Source organism: Triticum urartu, chromosome 7A (assembly GCF_056163025.1).
Source record: "Triticum urartu cultivar PI428250 chromosome 7A, HENAU_Tu73, whole genome shotgun sequence".
In the NCBI taxonomy this organism is placed as follows: Eukaryota; Viridiplantae; Streptophyta; class Magnoliopsida; order Poales; family Poaceae; genus Triticum; species Triticum urartu.
Window position 1 is genome coordinate 643,269,192 of NC_141879.1, and position 17,087 is coordinate 643,286,278.

Consider the following 17,087-nt stretch of genomic DNA (forward strand, 5'->3'; position numbering starts at 1 on the left):
TGGAAATCAAGATTGGGGTGGGTTCACATGCCCCTCGCTCTCATCTCATGGCGATGCTGTGATCACCAACGATAGGAGTGCTGATAATAATGCAACGGCCGGGCGGGTAACGGCAGCCGTTTTTTGTGAGGAAAATAAAATAAAGGGGTAACGGCAGCCGGTGGGCGGGGTTGGGGTTGGGATCGGGTCCGATGGGATCGGGAGATTGTTTTGTCGGGGCGGGCGATTCGCTCTCGCTCGTTGGTTGGTTGGTTGGTTCAAGCGGGAGAGGGAGCGGGAGCGGGCGAGGCGGCCGGGGACGGTGGCGCGGTGCGACGCGTTCATCAGTCCTCCGCGCGGCCCTGTCGGCATGTGACGCTCGCTTGTTCGCTTCTGCCTGCCTCGCTGCTCATGCCGCACAACACTTCTTCCTTCGGTGCCATGCTTTTTGCATCTCATCCTTGCTGTTGGCACGCAAAAATTTCAACAAAAATCCCGCAATTTCCTTGCTTGAGCTTCCAACCCGACGCAAAACAAATTCAGGCCATTGGGCAGAATCAATTCCACAATGGAGACGAAATGATTTCGGGACAAACTTCATAGCTCCAGGCACTTTCGGCATCGTTGTCAGGAGGATTGGACGCGCTTTGCTGCGCTGTCGATGTTGTTGGATTTTCATTTATTTATTTATTTATTATTACTCCATCTGTTTCAAAATATAACGTGTGTTAGTTTTTTGAAAAACCAAACCTCTTTAGGCTTGGCCAAAATTGTAGAGAAATGTATAAATGTTCATAATATCGAATCAGTGTCATTAGATTCATCGTGAAATGAATTTTATGTTTTATTTATCTAGTATTGTGAGTGTCGATAATTTTCGCTCCGACTTTGGTCAGAGTTGAAGAGATTTGCCTTTCAAACATCAAATGCACCTTTTTATATTTTGGAACCGAGGGAGCATTTGGTTTGTCGAGTGGGGAAGATGATGTAGCGCGTTTTCTTTTTTTATGATACAATGTTTTGGTGGGTCTTTTTTGGTGTGATTCTGTGTTATATGCTAATCAATCCATACTTATGTGGGAAAATTTTCCGCGCCTGTGTGTTGTCTAAGTGGTGAGAGGGTGCGCTGAATTGATATATTTTTATGGACCATTTGCTGCCGATTGACTTAAAAATTCATGGACTTGGTCAAAATCGTATCCAAAATTGAATACCTCAATGGAATGGAAAAGCTCCAAAATTAAGGAGCATAGTGAGTTTAGAAAATTGAAGGAGGGAAGTCTTTGAGAATTTCTTGACTCTGTCAAAATCGTAAACCAAATTCAAAATTGAATACATCAATAGAATGGAAATGCTGCAAAATTAAGGAGCATAGTGAATTAAAATAATTGAATGATACATCTCCTTGAAAAATTGTTGACCCAGTTCTAAATTGGAGATCTCAATTGATTGCGAGACCTTAAAACTTAGCGAGCATAGCGTATTCAGAGATTCCAAAACATTAAGCAAACACAGCCAAATCCGAGGATTCATGGACTTCTCGGTAACACTTTAAACTCCATCTTACATCATCTTAACACTGTGAAACCTATTTCGAGCATATGCAACCACTTTCCAATATCAATTGGGTTGATACTAATAGGTTAATCCTGCTCGTTGGCAACTCGGCATAACATTTTGCTAAGACACTACAGGTCTTCCAACCATACACCTTTGCCATTCGCATGGACACGACACTGAATCATTTTTCTGGTGTCCTTTTATTAAACACCATATTAATTGTACGAACTTTGATGATTAGTTTTGGCAGGGCTGTGACTTTGTTCGACAGGCTAATGTTGTTGCTTACGTGATTACTTGGTTTAGCTTTAGAGAGAGCATAGGAGCGGTATGGAAAGATCGACCATCGTCATTCTTGATTCCTATCCTTGTATTGGGCAAGATTATTATTTGATAAAGTCACCGAAGTTAAGAAAAAAAAAATAATCCATACATGTATGTATGACCACATAGAAAAAACATATATAATTGAGCACAAGTAAAATCAATCAATTAAAGACCTTCCGTGTGAGGGACACATTGCTTGTACTTGATCCTTTCCAAGTTTTGGCAGCCTAATGCCCTAATGTTGTCAAAAGCTTGTTCAACCACTAGACAAGGTAATGGTATTCCATTAAGATGCAATCTCCCGTTGCACATTATAAATTTGAGTTGATTTGATGGAAGCACAGCGGGCCAGTCAAATCGGACAAGTTCTACCTTGAAGAAATTAGACAAGGGTGTTCAAACAAAACAACAAGGATCCTCGCAACGACAAGAAAATTAAGCAAGGAAAATGCAAGGCGTAAATTAGTTCCTTCAGCCAATTAATTTCCACTTGTTGATGATGCATGGCCCAATCAAATCTCACCATCCTTGAATTGTCAAAGAGTGAGGCCTTTTGTCGGGCTTGGATGGGATCTTCCCTTGACACGGTCACGGAAGGATCATGATATATCTCCAAATGTGAGACCAAAAATAAAGTAGTAGTATATCGTGGCACAAGCTATACTGTATGGGTGCGTGGCCGCTGTCTCAAGAGAAATCAGCACACGCTAGAGAGAAAAAAATACCATGTGTTGAAGAGTTTTGATTAGTTCAAGTGTCGTTGAATGATTTGGACCGACAAACGTGTAAAGATGTGGTCAAGTCATTCGCTGTCGACCATATTAATACGACCGTCTGTTGCCTGATTGGTCGCGTGGGAATGACCACTGTAGCTAGGGTCACCGTGATGTGGCCGTGGTTGGACTTATGCTGGCCGAGCTTGGTGTCCGCCAGCTCCTTCATTTGTTCGTTGCCTGGTCTATTCCTCCATTTGATTTGTCTTATAGTCTTCTAAGTTCATCAATTATTAGCAGTGCTGTTGTTTTGGAAGCCTAGCTTGTTGATCGGATTGCTCCGCATAGCTTATTACTCCATTGGGAGTTTTCTTAATCAATCAAAGTGTGAATGGAAACTCATGGCATGCATGCATAGTGCTCCCATATTTAGTCGTGTCACTGATTAGGAAGCCTCGTGCAGTTTGGGTTTTCTTCTTAAATAATCGAAGTATTAGCTGGAGTTGATGGCACGCCCCGGCCGGTCACTAGGTGTAAAAATAAGCTTAAACATAATTAAAGACAGAAGCAGGTAGGGAGGACATTCTCACTCCCAAAACATTTGGACTGGTTGCAGCTTCGGACCAAAGATTGTAAAGGAGATCCTGCTGGAAATTGCTGTCCTGTCCACCTAGAATCTTGTTGTCTGGGTGCCGAACCTGCTTGCTTTTGGTACACCAACCATGTTGATCCTCATTATTATGTAATATGTTGATACGATTGAGCCAAAAAATTAATGTAAGGTTCCACATATCCATGAGGTTCGTAACAACAACCTAGCTAGTAGAACTCTACATGAAAAGGTGCACCTGGTATTAATTTGGTCCATATATGGCTGGTGCTTTGTTTTTCTTCCATTTGAAGAAATTATTACTCATAGGTAGCTACCTTTTTTCTTTAGGTTAGCTAGCTACTTCTTTTTTTTTTGAGGGTAAAGTTAGCTAGCTACTTCTAGAGGATACAGAAATGACATCACTCCGCATGAATAGGAGAAGTCTTCCAAGTGTGCTACACCACGTATCATGCCTCATCCATCCATACTCAATGTAATTATTCGTTAAGATCCAGTTATACAAACAATGGCCACGTCGGACCAGACGGGCCAGGCCCACCGCGAATTACAGCAAAATGACCAAGTCCACCACCCACCTCTTGTGTCCGTACATCATTTCCAGCGTCGGAGCTGTTGCCTTCGTCCATCGTTCCTCCCTCATCCAACGTATCTGTAATTTTTTTATTGTCTCATAACATTATATTATTTGTTTTGAATGTTTTATAGACATTATTATACTATTTTATATTATTTTTAGGATTAACCTATTAATCGAGAGTCCAGTGTCAGTTTTTGTTTTTTTTTTGTTTTTGAGTTTCGCAGAAAAGGAATACCAAAAGAAGTCCAAACAGAATAAAATTTTACGATGATTTTTCTTGGACCAGAAGACACCCAGAGGACTTGGAGTCCAAGCCAGAAGACCCACGAGGCGGCGGCAAGGGTGGACGGCGCGCCCCCCTCGGGGGTCCCCTGACCTACTTCTTCGTCCTATATATTCACAGATGTTCCAAAACCTCGGAGCAATCCACCAAAATAATTTTCTGCCGCCGCAACCTTCTGTTCCCGTGACATCCCATCTTGGGGCCTTTTCCGGCATCCTGCCGAAGGGGGATTCGATCACGGAGGCCATCTACATCAACACTATTGCCCTTCCAATGAGGCGTGAGTAGTTTACCACAGACCTACGGGTCCATAGCTATTAGCTAGATGGCTTCTTCTCTCTTTGAATCTCAATACCATGTTCTCCTCGATGTTCTTGAAGATCTATCCGATGCAATCTTCTTTTGCGGTGTGTTTGTCGAGATCCGATGAATTGTGGATTTATGACCAGCTTATCTATGAATATTATTTGAATCTTCTCTGAATTCTTATATGCATGATTTGATATCTTTGTATTTCTCTTCGAATTACCGGTTTGGTTTGTCCAACTAGATTGGTTTTTCTTGCAATGAGAGAGGTGCTTAGCTTTGGGTTCAATCTTGTGTGATTTCACCCAGTGACAAAGTAGGGGTAGCGAGACACGTATTGAATTGTTGCCATCGAGGATAAAAAGAAGGGGTTTTCATCATATTGCTTAAGTTTATTCCTCTACATCATGTCATCTTACTTAAGGCGTTACTCCGTTCTTTATGAACTTAATACTCTAGATGCATGCTGGATAGCGGTCGATGTGTGGAGTAATATGTTGGGGAACGTAGCAGAAATTCAAAATTTTCCTACGTGTCACCAAGATCTATCTATGGAGAAACTAGCAACGAGGGGAAGGAGAGTGCATCTACATACCCTTGTAGATCGCTATGCGGAAGCGTTCAAGAGAACGGGGTTGAAGGAGTCGTACTCTTCGTGATCCAAATCACCGGAGATCCTTAGTGCCGAACGGACGGCACCTCCGTGTTCAACACACGTACAACCCGGTGACGTCTCCCATGCCTTGATCCAGCAAGGAGAGAGGGAGAGGTTGAGGAAGACTCCATCCAGCAGCAGCACAACAGCGTGGTGGTGGTGGAGGAGCGTGGTACTCCAGCAGGGCTTCGCCAAGCACCACAAGAGATGAGGAGGGAGGGGAGTAGGGCTGCGCCAGGGAGAGATCAAATCGTGTGTCTTGCAGCCCCCTAACCTCAAGTATATATAGGGGAAGGGGAGGAGGGTGCGCCCCCTCTAGGGTTCCCACCCCTAGGGGGGCGGCAGCCCTAGATGGGATGGAGGGGGGCGGCCAAGAGGGGGAGAGGGGGGCGCGCCCTAGGGTGGGCCTTAGGCCCATCTGCGCCTAGGGTTTCCCCTTTCTCCTCCTAGCTGCGCCTTGGGCCTTGTGGGAGGCGCACCAGCCCACTCAGGGGCTGGTCCCTTCCCACTCTTGGCCCATGCAAGCCTCCGGGGCTGGTGGCCCCACTTGGTGGACCCCCAGGACCCTCCCGATGGTCCCGGCACGTTACCGATAAAACCCGAAACCTTTCTGGTGACCAAAATAGGATTTCCCATATATAAATCTTTACCTCCGGACCATTCCGGAACTCCTCGTGAAGTCCGGGATCTCATCCGGGACTCCGAACAACATTCGGTAACCACATACAAACTTCCTTTATAACCCTAGCATCATCGAACCTTAAGTGTGTAGACCCTATGGGTTCGGGAACCATGCAGACATGACCGAGACGTTCTCCGGTCAATAACCAACAGCGGGATCTGGATACCCATGTTGGTTCCCACATGTTCCACGATGATCTCATCGGATGAACCACGATGTCGAGGATTCGATCAATCCCGTATACAATTCCCTTTGTCTAGCGGTACGATACTTGCCCGAGATTCGATCGTCGGTATCCCGATACCTTGTTCAATCTCGTTACTGGCAAGTCTCTTTACTCGTTCCGTAACACATCATCCCGTGATCAACTCCTTGGTCGCATTGTGCACATTATGATGATGTCCTACCGAGTGGGCCTAGAGATACCTCTCCGTCACACGGAGTGACAAATCCCAGTCTTGATTCGTGCCAACCCAACAGACACTTTTGGAGATACCCGTAGTGCACCTTTATAGTCACCCAGTTATGTTGTGACGTTTGGCACACCCAAAGTATTCCTACGGTATCCAGGAGTTGCACTATCTCATGGTCTAAGGAAATGATACTTGACATTTAGAAAAGCTTTAGCAAACGAACTACACGATCTATGTGCTAGGCTTAGGATTGGGTCTTGTCCATCACATCATTCTCCTAATGATGTGATCCCGTCATCAACGACATCCAATGTCCATGGTCAGGAAACCGTAACCATCTATTGATCAACGAGCTAGTCAACTAGAGGCTTACTAGGGACATGGTGTTGTCTATGTATCCACACATGTATATGAGTTTCCTATCAATACAATTCTAGCATGGATAATAAACGATTATCATGAACAAGGAAATATAATAATAATCAATTTATTATTGCCTCTAGGGCATATTTCCAACAGTCTCCCACTTGCACTAGAGTCAATAATCTAGTTCACATCGCCATGTGATTAACACTCACAGGTCACATCGCCATGTGACCAACATCCAAAGAGTTTACTAGTGTCACTAAACTAGTTCACATCATCATGTGATTAAGACTCAATGAGTTATGGGTTTGATCATGTTTTGCTTGTGAGAGAGGTTTTAGTCAACGGGTCTGCAACATTCAGATCCGTATGTACTTCGCAAATCTCTAGGTCATATTATAAATGCTGCTTCCACGCTCCACTTGGAGCTATTCCAAATGGTTGCTCCACTATATGTATCCGGTTTGCTACTCAGAGTCATTCGGATAGGTGTTAAAGCTTGCATCGATGTAACCCTTTACGCCGAACTCTTTATCACCTCCATAATCGAGAAACATGTCCTTATTACTCCAAGGACAATTTTGACCGCTATCTAGTGATCCACTCCTGGATCACCTTTGTACCCTCTTGCCAGACATGTGGCAAGGCACACATCAGGTGCGGTACTCAGCATGGCATACCGTATAGAGCCTATGACAAAAGCATAGGGGACGACATTCGTCCTTTCTCTTTCTTCTGCCGTGGTCGAGCTTTAAGTCTTAACTTCATACCTTACAACTCAGGCAAGAACTCCTTCTTTGACTGATCCATCTTGAACACCTTCAAGATCATGTCAAGGTATGTGCTCATTTGAAAGTACCATTAAGCATTTTGATCTATCCTTATAGATCTTGATGCTCAACGTTCAAGTAGCTTAATCCAGGCTTTCCATTGAAAAACACTTTCCAAATAACCCTATATGCTTTCCAGAAATTCTACATCATTTCCGATCAACAACACATACTCATCGGAAATTCTATAGTGCTCCCACTCACTTCTTTGGAAATACAAGTTTCTCATAAATTTTGTATACACCCAAAATCTTTGATCATCTCATCAAAGCATACATTCCAACTCCGAGATGCTTACTCCAGTCCTCAGAAGGATTGCTGGAGCTTTGCATACTTATTAGCATCTTTCAGGATTAACAAAACCTTCCGGTTGTATCATATACAACCTTTCCTTAAGAAAATCGTCGAGGAAACAATGTTTTGACATCCTATCTGCAAGATTTCATAAATAATGCAGTAATCGCTAATATAATTCCAACAGACTCTTAGCATCGCTACGAATGAGGAAGTCTCATCGTAGTCAACTCCTTGAACTTGTCAGAAAACATCTTAACGACAAGTCGAGCTTTCTTAATGGTGATACTTACCATCATTGTCCGTCTTCCTTTTAAAATCCATCTGTACTCAATAGCCTTATGACCATCAAGCCGTTCTGCCAAAGTCTACACTTAGTTTTCATACATGGATCCTCTCTCGGATTTTATGGCCTCGAGCCATTTATCGGAATCCAGGCCCACCATTGCTTCTCCATAGCTCGTAGGTTCATTGTTGTCTAGCAACATGACTTCCAAGACAGGATCACGTACCACTCTGAAGTAGTACGTATCCTTGTCATCCCACGAGGTTTGGTAGTGACTTGATCTGAAGTTTCATGATCACTATCATAAGCTTCCACTTCAATTGGTGTAGGTGCCACAGGAACAACTCTTTGTGCCCTGCTATACACTAGTTGAAGTGACGGTTCAATAACCTCATCAAGTCTCCACCATCCTCCCACTCAATTCCTTCGAGAGAAACTTTTCCTCGAGAAAGGACCCGATTCTAGAAACAATCCCTTATTGCTTTCGGATCTGAGACAGGAGGTATACCCAACTGTTTTGGGTGTCCTATGAAGATGCATTTATCCGCTTTGGGTTCGAGCTTATCAGCCTGAAACTTTGCACATAAGCGTCGCAGCCCCAAACTTTTAAGAAATGACAGCTTAGGTTTCTCTAAACCATAGTTCATACGGTGTCATCTCATCAGAATTACGTGGTGCTCTATTTAAAGTAAATGTGGTTGTCTCTAATGCCTAACCCATAAACTATCGTGGTAATTCGATAAGAGACATCATGGTATGCATCATATCCAATAGGGTGCAGTTATGATGTTCGGACACACTATCACACTATGCTGTTCCAGGCTGTATTAGTTGTGAAACAATTTCCACAATGTCTTAATTCTGTGCCAAACTCGTAATTCAGATATTCACCTCTATGATCATATCATAGATCTTTTATCCTCTTGTCACGACGATCTTTCAACTTCACCCTGAAATTACTTGAACCTTTCAATAATTCAGACTCATGATTCATCAAGTAAATATACTCAACATCTACTCAAATCATCTGTGAAGTAAGAACATAACGATATCCACTGCATGCCTTAACACTCATTGGACTGCACACATCAAAATGTATTACTTCCAACAAGTTGCTTTCTAGTTCCATTTTACTGAAAACGAGGCTTCCAGTCATCTTGCCCATGTGGTATGATTTGCATGTCTCAAGTGATTCAAAAATCAAGTGAGTCCAAACTGTCCATTTGCATGGAGTTTCTTCATGCATATACACCAATAGACATGGTTTGCATGTCTCAAACTTTTCAAAAACGAGTGAGCCCAAAGATCCATCAACATGGAGCTTCTTCATGCGTTTTATACCGATATGACTTACGTGGCAGTGCCACAAGTAGGTGGTATTATCATTACTATCTTATATCTTTTGGCATGAACATGTGTATCACTACGATCGAGATTCAATAAACCATTCATTTTAGGTGCCAGACCATTGAAGGTATTATTCAAATAAACAGAGTAACCATTATTCTCCTTAAATGAATAACCGTATTGCGATAGACATAATCCAATCATGTCTATGCTCAACGCAAACACCAATCTTGATGGTAGAGGGAGCGTACGATATTTGATCAACCTTGGAAATACTTCCAACACATATCGTCATCTCACCTTTTAGCTAGTCTCCGTTTATTCCGTAGCTTTTATTTCGAGTTACTAACACTTAGTAACCGAACCGGTATCTAATACCCTGGTGCTACTAGGAGTACTAGTAAAGTACACATTAACACAATGTATATCCAATATACTTCTACCGACCTTGTCAGCCTTCTCATCTACCAAGTATCTAGGGTAATTCTGCTCCAGTGGCTGTTCCCCTTATTACAGAAGCACTTAGTCTCGGGTTTGGGTTCAACTTTGGGTTTCTTCATTAGAGCAGCAGCTGATTTGCCGTTTCATGAAGTATCCCTTTTTGCCCTTGCCCTTCTTGAAACTAGTGGTTTCACCAACCATCAACAATTGATGCTCCTTCTTGATTTCTACTTTTGTGGTGTCAAACATCACGAATATCTCAAGGATCATCATATATGTCCCTGATATATTATAGTTCATCACGAAGCTCTAGCAGCTTGGTGGTAATGACTTCGGAGAAACATCACTATCTCATCTGGAACATCAACTCCCACTCGAATCAAATGATTGTTGTACTCAGACAATCTGAGCACAAGCTCAACAATTGAGCTTTTCTCCCTTAGTTTGCAGGCTAAGAAAATCGTCGGAGGTCTTATACCTCTTGACGTGGGCACGAGCCTGAAATCCCAATTTCAGCCCTCGAAACATCTCATATGTTTCGCGACGTTTCAAAACGTCTTCGGTGCCTCAACTCTAAACCGTTTAACTGAACTATCACGTAGTTATCAAAATGTGTATGTCAGATGTTCGCAACATCCACAGATGACGTTCGAGGTTCAGCACACTGAGCGGTGCATTAAGGACATAAGCCTTCTATGAAGCAATGAGGACAATCCTCAGTTTACGGACCTAGTCCGCATAATTGCTACTATCAACTTTCAACTAAATTTTCTCTAGGAACATATCTAAACAGTAGAACTGAAGCGCGAGCTACGACATAATTTGCGAAGACCTATTGACTATGTTCAGGATAATTAAGTTCATCTTATGAACTCCCACTCAAATAGACATCCCTCTAGTCATCTAAGTGATTACATGATCCGAGTCAACTAGGCCGTGTCCGATCATCACGTGAGACGGACTAGTCATCATCGGTGAACATCTTCATGTTGATCGTATCTACCATACGACTCATGCTCGACCTTTCGGTCTCTTGTGTTCTGAGGCCATGTCTGTACATGCTAGGCTCGTCAAGTCAACCTAAGTGTTTCACGTGTGTAAATCTGTCTTACACCCGTTGTATGTGAACGTTAGAATCTATCACACCCGATCATCACGTGGTGCTTCGAAACAACAAACTGTCGCAACGGTGCACAGTTAGGGGGAACACTTTCTTGAAATTATTACGAGGGATCATCTTATTTACTACCGTCGTTCTAAGTAAACAAGATGCAAAAACATGATAAACATCACATGCAATCAAAATAATAGTGACATGATATGGCCAATATCATATAGCTCCTTTGATCTCCATCTTGGGGCTCCATGATCATCTTGTCACCGGCATGACACCATGATCTCCATCATCATGATCTCCATCATCGTGTCTCCATGAAGTTGCTTGCCAACTATTACTTCTACTACTATGGCTACCGGTTAGCAATAAAGTAAAGTAATTACATGGCGTTGTTCAATGACACGCAGGTCATACAATAAATAAAGACAACTCCTATGGCTCCTGCCGGTTGTCATACTCATCGACATGCAAGTCGTGATTCCTATTACAAGAACATGATCAATCTCATACATCACATATATCATTCATCACATCCTTTTGGCCATATCACATCACATAGCATACCCTGCAAAAACAAGTTAGACGTCCTCTAATTGTTGTTTGCATGTTTTACGTGGCTGCTATGGGTTTCTAGCAAGAACGTTTCTTACCTACGCAAAAACCACAACGTGATATGCCAATTGCTATTTACCCTTCATAAGGACCCTTTTCATCGAATGCGATCCGACTAAAGTGGGAGAGACAGACACCCGCTAGCCACCTTATGCAACTAGTGCATGTCAGTCGGTGGAACCAGTCTCACGTAAGAGTACGTGTAAGGTCGGTCCGGGCCGCTTCATCCCACAATACAGTCGAAACAAGATTGGACTAGTAACGGTAAGCATATTGAACAAAAATCAACGCCCACAACAACTTTGTGTTCTACTCGTGCATAGAATCTACGCAATAGACCTAGCTCATGATGCCACTGTTGGGGAACGTAGCAGAAATTCAAAATTTTCCTACGTGTCACCAAGATCTATCTATGGAGAAACTAGCAACGAGGGGAAGGAGAGTGCATCTACATACCCTTGTAGATCGCTATGCGGAAGCGTTCAAGAGAACGGGGTTGAAGGAGTCGTACTCGTCGTGATCCAAATCACCGGAGATCCTTAGTGCCGAACGGACGGCACCTCCGTGTTCAACACACGTACAGCCCAGTGACGTCTCCCATGCCTTGATCCAGCAAGGAGAGAGGGAGAGGTTGAGGAAGACTCCATCCAGCAGCAGCACAACGGCGTGGTGGTGGTGGAGGAGCGTGGTACTCCAGCAGGGCTTCGCCAAGCACCATAAGAGATGAGGAGGGAGAGGAGTAGGGCTGCGCCAGGGAGAGATCAAATCGTGTGTCTTGCAGCCCCCTAACCTCAAGTATATATAGGGGAAGGGGAGGAGGGTGCACCCCCTCTAGGGTTCCCACCCCTAGGGGGGCGGCAGCCCTAGATGGGATGGAGGGGGGCGGCCAAGAGGGGGAGAGGGGGGCGCGCCCTAGGGTGGGCCTTAGGCCCATCTGCGCCTAGGGTTTCCCCTTTCTCCTCCTAGCTGCGCCTTGGGCCTTGTGGGAGGCACACCAGCCCACTCAGGGGCTGGTCCCTTCCCACTCTTGGCCCATGCAAGCCTCCGGGACTGGTGGCCCCACTTGGTGGACCCCCGGGACCCTCCCGGTGGTCCTGGTACGTTACCGATAAAACCCGAAACCTTTCCGGTGACCAAAATAGGACTTCCCGTATATAAATCTTTACCTCCGGACCATTCCGGAACTCCTAGTGACGTCCGGGATCTCATTCGGGACTCCGAACAACATTCGGTAACCACATACAAACTTCCTTTATAACCCTAGCGTCATCGAACCTTAAGTGTGTAGACCCTACGGGTTCGGGAACCATGCAGACATGACCGAGACGTTCTCCAGTCAATAACCAACAGCGGGATCTAGATACCCATGTTGGTTCCCACATGTTCCACGATGATCTCATCGGATGAACCACGATGTCGAGGATTCGATCAATCCCGTATACAATTCCCTTTGTCTAGCAGTACGATACTTGCCCGAGATTCGATCGTCGGTATCCCGATACCTTGTTCAATCTCGTTACTGGCAAGTCTCTTTACTCGTTCCGTAACACATCATCCCGTGATCAACTCCTTGGTCACATTGTGCACATTATGATGATGTCCTACCGAGTGGGCCTAGAGATACCTCTCCGTCACACGGAGTGACAAATCCCAGTCTCGATTCGTGCCAACCCAACAGACACTTTCGGAGATACCCGTAGTGCACCTTTATAGTCACCCAGTTACGTTGTGACGTTTGGCACACCCAAAGTATTCCTACGGTATCCGGGAGTTGCACAATCTCATGGTCTAAGGAAATGATACTTGACATTTAGAAAAGCTTTAGCAAACGAACTACACGATCTATGTGCTAGGCTTAGGATTGGGTCTTGTCCATAACATCATTCTCGTAATGATGTGATCCCGTCATCAACGACATCCAATGTCCATGGTCAGGAAACCGTAACCATCTATTGATCAACGAGCTAGTCAACTAGAGGCTTACTAGGGACATGGTGTTGTCTATGTATCCACACATGTATATGAGTTTCCTATCAATACAATTCTAGCATGGATAATAAACGATTATCATGAACAAGGAAATATAATAATAATCAATTTATTATTGCCTCTAGGGCATATTTCCAACATAATAGTACTGATGCAGGCAGGAGTCGGTCTACTTGTCACGGACGTGATGCCTATATGCATAATCATTGCCTTGGATATCGTCATAACTTTGCGCTTTTCTATTACTTGCTCGACGGAAATTTGTTCACCCACCGTATTATTTGCCATCAAGAGAGAAGCCTCTAGTGAAACCTATGGCCCCAGGGTCTATTTTCCATCATATTTGTTTCCGATCTACTATTTTGCAATCTTTTATTTTCCAGATCTATAAACCAAAAAAACCCAAAAATATTTTATCTTTTATTTAGTTTTATCTATCTCTGCGTGAAGGGATTGACTACCCCTTTATCGCGTTGGTGCAAGTGTTTGATTGTTTGTGCAGGTGCAGCTGTTGGGGACTTGCGCATTTCTCCTACTGGATTGATACCTTGGTTCCTAATTGAGGGAAATACTTATCTCTACTTTGCTACATCACCCTTTCCTCTTTAAGGGAAAAACCAACGCAAGCTCAAGAAGTAGAAGGAAGAATTTCTGGCGCCGTTGCCGGGGAGATCTACGTGAAGCCTACCAAGTACCCATCATAAACTCTCATCTCTTGCATTATATTATTTGTCATTTGCCTCTCGTTTTCCTCTCCCCCACTTCTAAAACGTTTTTAGAAAAACACAAAAAGATTTGCCTTTTTATTCGCCCTTCTTCCATTCGTCTTTTCGTTTCCTTTTTGTTTGCTCGTGTGCTAGATCGTCTTATTTGTTCCCATGGCTAATCCTGCTACCATTGCTAGCACTCCCTACAGTGAAGTTCTTAATTTTAGGCAAAGGGAAGGAGAAAATTTAAAAGATGCTTGATACAGAATTTGCAATGCTCAAAATAGATCTGCTCGTAAGCAATCTACTACCGTTCTCCTTCAAAAAATTTATGTGTGTGTTACCCCTTGGAATAAATATGTTCTAGATACCATTACCGGGGGAAATTTCTTGGGGAGCCATACTTTTGATGCTTATAATGCTTTGATAGATTTGGTAGGTCCATCAGCTCTTATGGTTAATGAAACTGATTTAACCTTGAAACATGTGATGCAAAGGCTTGATATTATTGAAAATAAAATTGCTACGCCGTAGATCTTATTGAAAACTTGGATAGAAAGATTCATAATCATATTAATCAATATGGATCAAAGTTAGGAGTTGCTTTGAAGAATCTTAAGGAAAAAGAACCCATAGTTAATGAGAAGTTGGATCAAGGTTCCACTAGGATTGATAAGTTGGAGAATATTATTACTAACTTGGGTTCCGCTTTTCCTTCCGTTAAAACTACCCCGAATTTTCCTTCCACCAAAGCTACTAAGTTTATTTATGTTCCTAAAAATAGAGGTGAATCTTCTAGTGAGGAAAATGAAGATCTTAAGATGATGAGTGTTCACCCTCATTTTGTCAATATCATGAAGGAACCTTTTGTTACGAATGAATTTCTTATTTTCTTACCAAGGAGCGTGATTATAAATAATATTAAATAACCTCCTATAAGGTCCAAAGGTATAATTGTGGAATTGCATACCAAAGATGACAACACCTAGATCTATGTTTTTATGCCTAGCTAAGGGCGTTAAACAATAACGCTTGTTGGGAGGTAACCCAATTTTATTTTTGTTCTTACTTTTTTAGTTCTGGTTTTCAATAATTTTTTCATCTAGGCTCTGGTTGGATGTGTTTTTATGTTTTAATTAGTTTTTGTGCCAAGTAAGACCTTTGGGATGGCTTACGGTGATAGTTGATTTGATCTTGCTGAAATACAGAAACTTTTACACCCAGTAAAATAATTCTCTTTTTTAACATAAGAGCGATAAAATACTAATTCTTTTTGCAAAAGATTGTTGCCTATGTTGCCCTAATTTTTTCAGAATTTTTGGAGTTACAGAAGTATTCGAAGTTCACAGATTCCTAGAGATTGTTCTGTTTTTGACAGATTCTGTTTTTTATGTGTTGTTTGCTTATTTTGATGAATCTATGGGTAGCATCAGGGGCATGAACCATGGAGAAGTTGTAATACATTAGATATTACACCAATATAAATAAAGAATGAGTTCACAACAGTACCAAAAGTGGTTATTTATTTTCTTATGCTAACAAATCTCATGGGTTTTTCTGTTGAGTTTTGTGTTGTGAAGTTTTCAAGTTTTGGGTAAAGATTTGATGGACTATGGATTAAAGAGTGGCAAGCGCCTAAGGTTGGGGATGCCCAAGGCACCCCAAGGTAATATTCAAGGACAACCAAGAGCCTAAGCTTGGGGATGCCCCGGATGGCATCCCCTCTTACGTCTTCGTCTATCGGTAAATTTACTTGAGGCTATATTTTTATTCACCACATGATATGTGTTTTGCTTAGAGCATCTTATACAATATGAGTCTTTTCTTTTTATTTTGCCACAATCATCCTTGTTGTACACACCTTTTGGGAGCGACACGTATGAATCGTGATTTATTAGAATACTCTGTGTGCTTCACTTATATCTTTTGAGGTAGGCAATTTTGCTCTAGTGCTTCACTTATATCTTTTTAGAGCACGGCGGTGGCTTTATTATATAGAAATTGTTGAACTCTCATGCTTCACTTATATTATTTCGAGAGTCTCTCTAAACAACATGGTAATTTGCTTTGGTTATGAATTTAGTCCTAATATGATGGGCATCCAAGAGGGATATAATAAAAACTTTCATATAAAGTGCATTGAATATTATGTGAAGTTTGATTCCTTATGATTGTTTTGAGATATAAAGATGGTGGTATTAGAGTCATGCTAGTGAGTAATTATGGATTGGTAGAAATACTTGTGTTAAAGTTTGTGATTCTCGTTGCATGCACGTATGGTGAACCGTTATGTGATGAAGTGAGAGCATGATTAATTTATTGATTGTCTTCCTTATGAGTGACGGCCGGGGACGAGCGATGATTTTTTCCTACTAATCTATCCCCCTAGGAGCATGCGTGTAGTACTTTGTTTCAATGACTAATAGATTTTGCAATAAGTATGTGAGTTCTTTATGACTAATGTTGAGTCCATGGATTATATGCACTCTCACCCTTCCATTATTGCTAGTCTCTCTAGTACTGTGCTACTTTCACCGGTGCCTTACACCCGCATTATATTTTCCTATTATGACATTTTCGTTGCCATTCCGAGATATATTGCCATGCAACTTCCACCGTTCCTTTTTATTATGACACACACCATCATTATCATATTGATTTGCATGATCGTAAGATAGCTAGCATGATGTTTACATGGCTTGTCCGTTTTTTGATGTCATTTCCTATGCTAGATCATTGAATATCCCGGTACACCGCCGGAGGCATTCATATAGAGTCATATTTTGTTCTAAGTATCGAGTTGTAATTCTTGACTTGTAAGTAAATAAAAATGTGATGATCATCATTATTAGAGCATTGTCCCATGTGAGGAAAGGATGATGGAAGCTATGATTCCCTCACAAGTTAGGATGAGGCTCCGGACTTTACAAAAAAAAGGCCAAAGAAGCCCACCATAAAAAAGGAAGAAGAAAAAATGAGAGAAAAGAGAG